The 9,189-nt window shown below is 43.7% G+C and overlaps 1 long non-coding RNA gene across 1 annotated transcript; it reads right to left on the bottom strand.

Moving 5' to 3' along the window:
• Positions 1 to 2,927: 2,927 nt before the first annotated feature.
• On the bottom strand, positions 2,928 to 9,075 carry LOC117766967. Its single transcript, XR_004614801.1, has 3 exons — positions 8,856 to 9,075; positions 5,100 to 5,102; positions 2,928 to 2,971 (listed from the first exon to the last, which is right to left on the bottom strand). It is a non-coding gene; the product is annotated as an uncharacterized LOC117766967 (long non-coding RNA).
• Positions 9,076 to 9,189: the final 114 nt, after the last annotated feature.

Here is a 9,189-nt window from a genome sequence, read left to right as displayed (position 1 = left end):
TTTTCTACATGTAGAACAATCACTGTATCTCTGACACATGTTCATCAGAGGAAGTTTCCTGATTTACCACTAGATGTCCCTCATGGTCAGCTGATTGTCTGTCATGCTGACAGAAGCTTCCTCACCTCATAAACACATTTGACATTTGTATACATGTAAATCCCCCACAATGCTTTGCTGTTTTTCCAGGTTGAACTATTCCCCCTTTTCCCACGTTTCAGTGCTCAGCGGTCTGTTGGACATTTCTGTTTATATTTCTATGACAAGCTGACACAATCAATACCAACACATGAGCTCCCGGTATTTGGACTTGGCTTTTGGATTTGTCTTGTCGACAAATCAAACAAAGCATTGGCAAATATCACGAGTATCGTCTGCGAGAGCAAATATGCCAACGCTTTGCTTTGTAAATGTCATTTGAAGTTAAAACTTTGGATTTCTCCCTGCAGCCACGGGGAGCTACAAACGGAGCTGAATGTAAAATGAGATTTTGCCCCCGGGCTACAAACACATACCGCTGCTTTTAGCCCTCAAAATGCTTGCACTGTGACACATACAACACAATTAGTCTCCCAAGCATGCAAAAGCTGTTCCGCTCTCCCCTGTCATCTCCTGCACCATGGCTGTCCTGACAACCCCCCCACTGAGTGATGTTCCAGCAGGCAGTAATCAATACCCAAGGAATATTATGTTGAATAAATAAATCACAGCAGGTCGCTTATATCACCACTACTGACAGTAACTCCTCAATTCATTTACTTTCCATTATGTTACAAACTAACAAATCAATGTCGTAAATACTCTTATTTTGATGCTGTTCTCCATTACACACGGGGAGAGGCATCCTCACATGTGGCTCTCTGAGGTTTCTACGGTTTCTTTCCTGTGTTAATGTTTTTTTTTTAGGGTAGTTTTCCTTTACTCTTCTTGAGGGTTAAGAACAGAGGATGTCGCACCTTGTTAAGCTCCATGAGACAAACTGTGATTTGTGAATATGGGCTACACAATGATTGATCATATTTCTGAAGGGCCGCAAAATAACGTCCTACTTTCACATGTGAGGTGATTATATATTTATGAGAAAGTTTCTGTCTGTCGACCAATGTTAAAAAGACATGTCAGTGGAAATGGCTCGGAAAAAGAAAAATTAGACAATTGCACAGTATGTTAGTTTATCTTTGAGTTTATGTAACACGGTACTGTCCTGTTGTGCTGTGTCATTACTGTTAAAATACTTGTCAAACTGAATCACAAAAAACATTTTGTCCACATGACATTATATCTGCAGAAGTTCTGCAAGTACTGTACCCTCTGCCGAGCTATTAGTGACCTCTCATTCATGGTTTGTGTCGAGCATGTCCTCTCAAGGACAGCTCCGCGTCCATTGTGACGGAATAGCTAAGTGCACCGAGGCATTCATGCTGTGCTAGCAAGGCCACCTCCTTTTCAGAAATGCCATATTTTTCTTGCTCAGGCAGTTCTTCACAGAGGCTCTGGATAGACAATGGAGACGGCTTAAGAATTTGCTTTTCGCACCTGAAGGTGGAACGTGTTTGCACATCTACTCCAATCAGTAGTAGATGTGTGAAAGAAAAATGTGCAAATATGTTTATTCTCACCAAAATCAATTTTTTATTGGCGTCAATCTTACATTACTGAAGTAGTGTCCAAGGTAAATGAAGTTACACAACTTCTCATTAAACGTGCCCATTTTAACCAGCACCAGGGCACAGAGTGTTGCAACAGCATTATTTCCTGACTGGAGGTGCAATTACTCTCACCAAGCAAGATCATAAATCCAGCCTTAATCTAATGGACAAACCAAACACCCGAAGCCAAACAGTTAATTCCCTTACACAACATTGTGTTAAGGTAACAGCTTGAACAGGACGTTAAACAGTGCAGCAGGCTATTGCTGCTGTAAAAGCTGCAGAACAGACATAAGCTCTCAGATATATGCAGATTTTCTGCCAACTGTGGTGTTCTGAGTGAAAAGTATATCCATAACCTGTGCAGCAGTTTTCCTCAGGGTCACAGTGTTCATATAGTACAAACCCTGAGTAGACACCAGACACTGAGCTTTGACAGTCTCATCGTGATGGATACAGAACTGGATTTTATCCGTTTTTTTCGGTTGCACTGCACCGAGTTATTCCCAGAGACCTTTTTCCAAGTTGAGGCAGGAAGGCATACAGCACATCTCAGTCTGAAGTCAAACTTGAAGAGATGATGTGCTGGTGCCTGGAGGAGGCTGGAAGTACTTGAGCTTTTGGAGAAAAACTTCATTTCAAATTAAAATGATTCTTAGAGGGTCAACAGTAATTCAGTTAAAATCTAAACTTTGTTTAGATTTGTGTGTATAGCTGAAAGGAAAACAGGCTATTTTGACTTTCTTTTGACATACGTACCTACTTACCTCCTTACCTACCTACAGTACCTACCTACCTATACCTACCTACCTACCTACCTACCTACCTACCTACCTACCTGTCTGTCTGTCTGTCTGTCTGTTTATGTGGATTAATAAGTACAATGAGCACAAAGACCGGATCTTCAACAGAATCTGCTGCTTGACTACACACCTGAGTGATATGTTCATGTATTCTTTAACACCATTAAGACTGAATTGATGTACGACATGATTACAAAGAGTAAATAAGTAAGACAGGGACTCTTATAAAGGTTGAAAATCCCACAGATACTTTCTGCCTTTTTATTTTCCACTCATGTCCAATAAGAACTCTTTTAAAGGTGAGCTGGATGTTTTTTAATGACTTATCTTTCTTGGGACCTCGAATGTGTTGACTTTATGCACGGGAAAAATAATTCAGGAAAGCACCTCAGGCGTCGGAGGCAGAAATAGTTTTTCCGGACTTTTAACAAGTTGAGTGTAAATCAGTACGCAGAAACATGCAAATACTCTCCGGCACACACACACACACACACACACACACACACACACACACACACACTCTCTCACGATAAGTAAACAAGCCTGAGCACCTCGAGGGTTCACAGCAGTGAGTGTTTGCTCCTGATGATATTGCGGTCAGCAGTGTGTGAAAATGTAATAACAGAGTTGATGTCAGCCGCCACATCTCATTTGATCGGCCGTGTCCGGTATTGGGTAAGTCCCCTGCCATGTATGAGCTCTCCATGCTTCACCGACAACACAACACATTCACAAACAGTAAAGAGAGCATCCATGATCCCTGTGTAAACATGAACTGGCCTTTTTTTTCCCATCAGGAGACTGGATTTCTATGCCTTTGTCGGAGACCACTGGGCATCAGATATTTCTGAATGGAATCTGGTAAAATTTATGAGCTGGACCTGGGAGCAGTGTGATTTTCTGTATTACCATATGGAGAAAGGGCGATGCAGTGGTTCAGTGGTTTGCCTCACAAGCTCTTGGTTTGTGTCCCAGTATGGTGAGGGCCTTTCTGTTTTGACTTTGTTCTCCCCACTCCAGCTTCCTAGCACATGCTAGTTGTGCTGCAATAATCTGAGGCTCTAAATTGACCATAGGTGTGGAAGTGAGTGGGAATGGTTGTCAGACCTGCGATGGGCTGACGACCTGTGCAGGGTGACTGGATGAGTGTATCACCTTTTCTTGACCTCTTTGGCTTACGGGAGTTATTTTGCCAATGGCGCACATCAGAAGTTCACATCTTTCTGCTGAGGAGACTCCTGAGTGCCTGAGTTTATCGCTCTCCTCAGCAGCCCGGAGCCTCAGTCAAGGTATGGATTCCCATTAAAAGTCTCGAACAGCTACCGTCACCATGCCTGCTGGCGGCAAGTCATTAACATGAACATTGATCCTGTAATCATTGTGTTTATGCAGAACTCCTCGTGGAATCCAGACATTTTTGATCAAACCAAACATTTCAAACATTTGCACGGAGGCACGTCGCCCACGAGTCTTGTCTGAATGAGACAAGAGCTGACATCTTTTGCTACAAAGCTCCGCGCTCAGGGACCAGGATTCAGTCTTCACACACGGAAACCTGCCCAAAAATCACGCAAACACAAACACACAAACACACTAAATTCCCTGTCTCTGTCATCACAATGCCTTCCCAAAATACTGCAGGTTTGTATCTGGGTTAATTACTCCTCCCTGATCTGTCGGAATCTACAGCGCAGTTCAAATCTTCCTCATGACAGACAGGAGAAACTTTTGTGTGAAATTACCTACCTGCCTTTTTAATGAGCTGCTTTTTTTCTCCACCTGCAAATACATTACATGGGGCACAGGCGGCAAATTGAACAGCTCATGCTTGTGTTTACGATTTACACGGCAAACATGAGACCGTTTCCAAGTCAAACAGCTCTTGGAATGTTTTAATCATTTACTACATGTATAATTTGTATATCTATTTGGTGTTATGGTTCCCAAGGATAGCGTCACATATAGATGACGTATAGTGTTTCTTGCTGAGGTGAAACGCTCACTGCTCCCAACACTTGAGAAGCCAAGATGTAGAGAATGAATTCACCCTACAGACGGAATAAAGAGCCATTAGGCAGTTTGTAATCACAAGGTAAGGGGAAGCTGAAAGGGGCGTTTGTATGCATGTCTGTGCATTTTCCTGCCGCTGATTAAATATGGATGTTTAACACGCCTGTGAGTGGATACATATTTACACAGGCTGTGAAACGCTCCTCAAAGGGCGCCGGTTAGAGCTGTGGGAAGAAATCGGAGATAATGCGTCAGTGTGTCCTCCAGCCGCACACCACTGAGCTATGACCCGCGAATCATATAATAATTTCTGTGACAAATTGTGGGTCAGAGAAACTCAATTACATTTGCTTCAATAATCTCATCGAATTCCCAGCAAGAAAGCAAGTGAGTGTGTTTTATAAAAACTATTCCTTTAGATGAAGGATTATTGTCCTAATCTCTTCGCCCACCACCTTGCACAAAGGTTCATGAGCCGCATGTTCATATTCGTATGTGGCTGGATTACACCCCAAGGTGAAAACACCATTAGTGAGGGAAGGGATGCGCTCTAGGTGTCTTTGGCCTTGTGAAGAATGACTTGTTTGGTACATGCGCTGCCTTCAATTATGCAAAATTTACCGCCGTTAATGTGAACAACCTTGAAACTCTTGCGGGACTTTGGCACAATGAGTCAGTCCGCGGTCTTGCTGCGATCAATCACGGCCACCGTAACTCAGGTGAGCGACGGGCTCCTGGGCACGACGCGAGGCCAGCGGCCCACCGCCTGCCGGGAGATCTCCTCCAACTGTCTTGATTAGTTAATGGTGTCATCTGCTATTCATAATGTGGTTTAATTAAAAAAAACTCCAACAAGGCCACAACGTTAATAAATGATGTAATTATTCTCCTTTGATTCAGTGGATTGCCTCGCGGACTTGCTGTATGATGAATGCTCGCTTGCAGAAAACACTCATTAGCCGTAACATGCATGTGTGGCTCAACGTTCAACGAATACTCGGTCAGCGTTTTTTTTTTAAATCTCACGGTGATGAATGTCCTACAGAGCAGGTACACAAATCACTTACTAATCCAATTCATGCAATCACCAACAATTGCACACACACATGCAGATTTGTGTTGTGATAAACTATCCACTTTTTCTCTGTCAAGCGTACATGCACATGAAGTCCCTGCGCATCTGCCTCCGCTTTACCCAGCATCCTCTCTGCCACGTGGCGTCCGCAGTCGGAGCATATGTGTAACGGGTCGATTCTGACCTTGAGGCAAAGCTGTTGATCTCGCCTGCCTCGCACTCATCATATCATATCCACTCCTCTCACACTACACTCTCAGAAACACAGATGCTTATTCTCCCTGCTCCCTGCTGATCTCGTCCTCTGTTTCTCTGAAACATGCTCAGCCATGTTCCCGCATCTGTCTCATCAACCTGTTGCCTCTCGTATGTCTTTTGTTCAGAGCAAAGTAATAAACCGGAATCTGCAGTGTGATCCAGAGCCGGATGGGCTTACTTCCAGCCGCTCGGAACAGGAAGTTCATATTCATAAATAGTAAGCAGCCACACAGGGTCTATAAATAGTGCCTGCATGGATTTATGTCCACACACACAAAAACTGGATTTATGTCCCTAGATCCCTTTGCAGATGAAAGTCACATGATGTGCTAATGTCAGTGGAGAGCAGGGCTTAAGCACACCGGTCAGAGTGTGTGAGTGTGTGTGTGTGTGTGTGTGTGTGTGTGTGTGTGTGTGTGTGTGTGTGTGTGTGTGTGTGTAGGCTGGAGGGGGGTGGGGGGGGTGGGTTCATCTCCTGGGTAGGAAACGTTGGCTGGTGGTGATTTCGTTAGCAGCGGTGGAATGATCTGGATAATACACTTATCCACAGGCCCTCGGGGGGAAGGCGAGCCACCGACATCTGATTAGATTCCACAGAGATAAAAGGATCTGGAACAGTCACATGTCTAGTTTATTACTGGGTGACTGTGGACGTCCATCCAATGACTCAACATCAGATAAGAAAGTAATGACTAACTGTGTTTAATCTCCAGTCACGCAGAAATGATTTGTTTATTGCGTTTTTTCTTTTTTTCTATCTTGAGTGACTGAGGTGAGATTTATTCTCAAGCCTGCACGACTCAGATCACATCTTGTTCTTCATTAATTCAATTATAACAACTAAGAAAGAGACGATTTTTATAATTTTTTCAAATATTTATCTGTTGATTGAGGGAGCACTTAGAATCTTATCAACAATACATTTCTAATTTGATGCCTTTTCTTTTAACATACTGTGTCGCACAGCTTAAAAGAGTGGTTGGATATTTTTAGTACAGCAGCAAGTTATCTTGACTTCCCATAAAGATTGGAAATGGTGTAAAAAGTTGAGACCATTGCGAATCACGGTTATACGAGGGACATGAGCCTGAACTTCTCCAGTCACTCGTCATCACAATAAGAGGCGAGCATGTGACACCGCACTAAAACATGTGGCATATAATCCACAAGACCACAACAAGTCGATATATTAAGTGGAAAGTGGAAAGAAAAACAGTTTGACACCGGCCATTTGACAGTCACCCTGTTTATTTGATGCACGGGAACACAGATGCTTCGGAGAAAAACAATGCCGCACCTTCAGCGAAGCACAACGAGAGATTTGTAGCTGCACAGCTTCACCGCTTGTTGCGAGACAGACAGATCGTGGGCTTCAATTTGCAGTCCACACAGGTGCATGATTTAAGGAGGTTGTGTGAGAGATATTCAAGATCTCATCTTCGCAGGCAGGAAATTATATGTCTCTGCCTGTCTTCCAGATTTATTATTAAAGTTTTCTCCGCAGAAATCCCGCGTAAATGTAAATGATCCCTTGAAGGAATGCATTATATCATCCTCGGAAATAGACAACAAAGATGTGAGATCAGACAAGGCATTTAGAATGGACTGCGTTCTGTTTAAACACTTTATATTCCGGCGGTGGCTCCGTGGAGGTTTGTAATCTGAGCATGAAGAAGTGTCAGGTTTTACGATTTTCCACTCTTCCTGGAAAATCCTGTGCCACGCTGAGCAGAATAAAGGTGAATGAATATCTTCATTTAGCGTCTGCGGGCCGTTTGATCTTCAGAGAGGTGGCACTACAAACTGCCATAAAGCAGCTGCTTCCTCTCCTGAGCTGATTAATTGGTCTCTTCCCTCCCGACGCATCATCTCTGTCGGCAACCTTTTTAAATCTCATTTCCTCACAACAACATCCAATTTGCTCTCCTGTATCCCACTGAACCGGAATACGGGAGTAAAACCTCTTCCCTTTAAAGACTGACCGTGCACCATCTCAAAATAGAGAGAACAATGCTGATTGTATTTGACTTAGTGAAGGCAACATATTGTCTCGCACAAAACCAGGCCAAAAAGTGAGAGCGCCTGCCAGACAGAACCAGAGATGGGAACAGAATATAACATTTTTTGATGCATAATTTCATAAAGGCAGTGATACAGGCTGAAGGGGGTTTGTGGGTCTCACTAATAGTCTTTGACATCCAAGAAAACAGCAGTTTTCACATGCCTCAGAGAGCGTCGCCTTCTGCTCAGGCTTCTCTTCCATCAGACTTTAATCACTAAGCCAAAGGACTTCTCTGGTCTCAATTCTTAAACTTGTTTTTCTCACAGTCTTTCCAGCGCTCCGTCTTTGGGTGCTCCGTGGGGACTCCCCGTGCAAGAGAGAGGGTGCTAGGAGCAGAATGGCACTTTAATTCTACCCCCCTCCCCGCACCAATCTCTCAGAGATCCGTGCATGTACCCCGTGATAATCAAATACACTCAGTGTGATTTGATTTTAATTATGGGCTTTTCACACACTTTCCACGCCGGGCGATGTTGGGGGAAGCCAGAAGTTCCAGAGCACTGAGACAAGAGCGCGTGGACGTGAGAGAAAAGCTTTAATAAAAGATGTGCCAAATAATTCTTCACTGTCACTCTACGCAGCCATGTGTAATGGATATGTGGACAAGCTGGGAGCAGCGCTGAATAGGTAATTTTGTTTTAGTGATGTTATCATTACATTGGCTGCAGCAGCTGCTGAGATAATTTCCTCAAAAAACCCTCCGAAGATTCGCCGGGTTGGAAGATTCTCCCTTCGGAACCTCCCCACAGAGGGAGAAGATAAAAAACTCAATAAGTGGAACAAATCTCCTCAGAGCCAACACACCAGCAAAGTGTTGCTTTCTGTCACATACCCACGTGCACTGGCACACACATTGTTTATCCTGTTGAATCACAGCGCTGTCACAGAGACAGATGATATCCGTAATATTCAAACATGTTTTTCACTTCAATTCCCCGCTCAGTTAGATTTCATTACTGCCACGCGACACCTTCTGGAAGATCATTCGTCTTACGCACACACACACACTCGACGAACCAGAGGGAGAAGAGCTGCAATTAAAGCGGGAGTTAGGATGTGACAGCAGCAATCAGTTTATCAGGAGCTCCCAGTACAAACATCTTTGGTTGGGTTCCCGTCACCGCCCATCACTCCCTCTTCTTGGGAACACATTTTTCTTGTTCTTCTGCATTAACAATATGATGGACGATGAGACGGGATGAGACAGACACAGGATGAAAGAGTTCTTTGGACATCTCATTTTATCTCTTACATCCGAGCATTAAAGGATTCGACGAGGAGCCGCACATTTCTTATTGTCGTCATATCTGCAGTGGTCGTTCTTCTTCTAAC

This window comes from Hippoglossus hippoglossus, chromosome 8 (genome assembly GCF_009819705.1).
Source record: "Hippoglossus hippoglossus isolate fHipHip1 chromosome 8, fHipHip1.pri, whole genome shotgun sequence".
Lineage (NCBI taxonomy): Eukaryota > Metazoa > Chordata > Actinopteri > Pleuronectiformes > Pleuronectidae > Hippoglossus > Hippoglossus hippoglossus.
The sequence above is the reverse complement of the archived record's forward strand: the minus strand, read 5'-3'. Positions and strand labels throughout refer to the sequence as shown.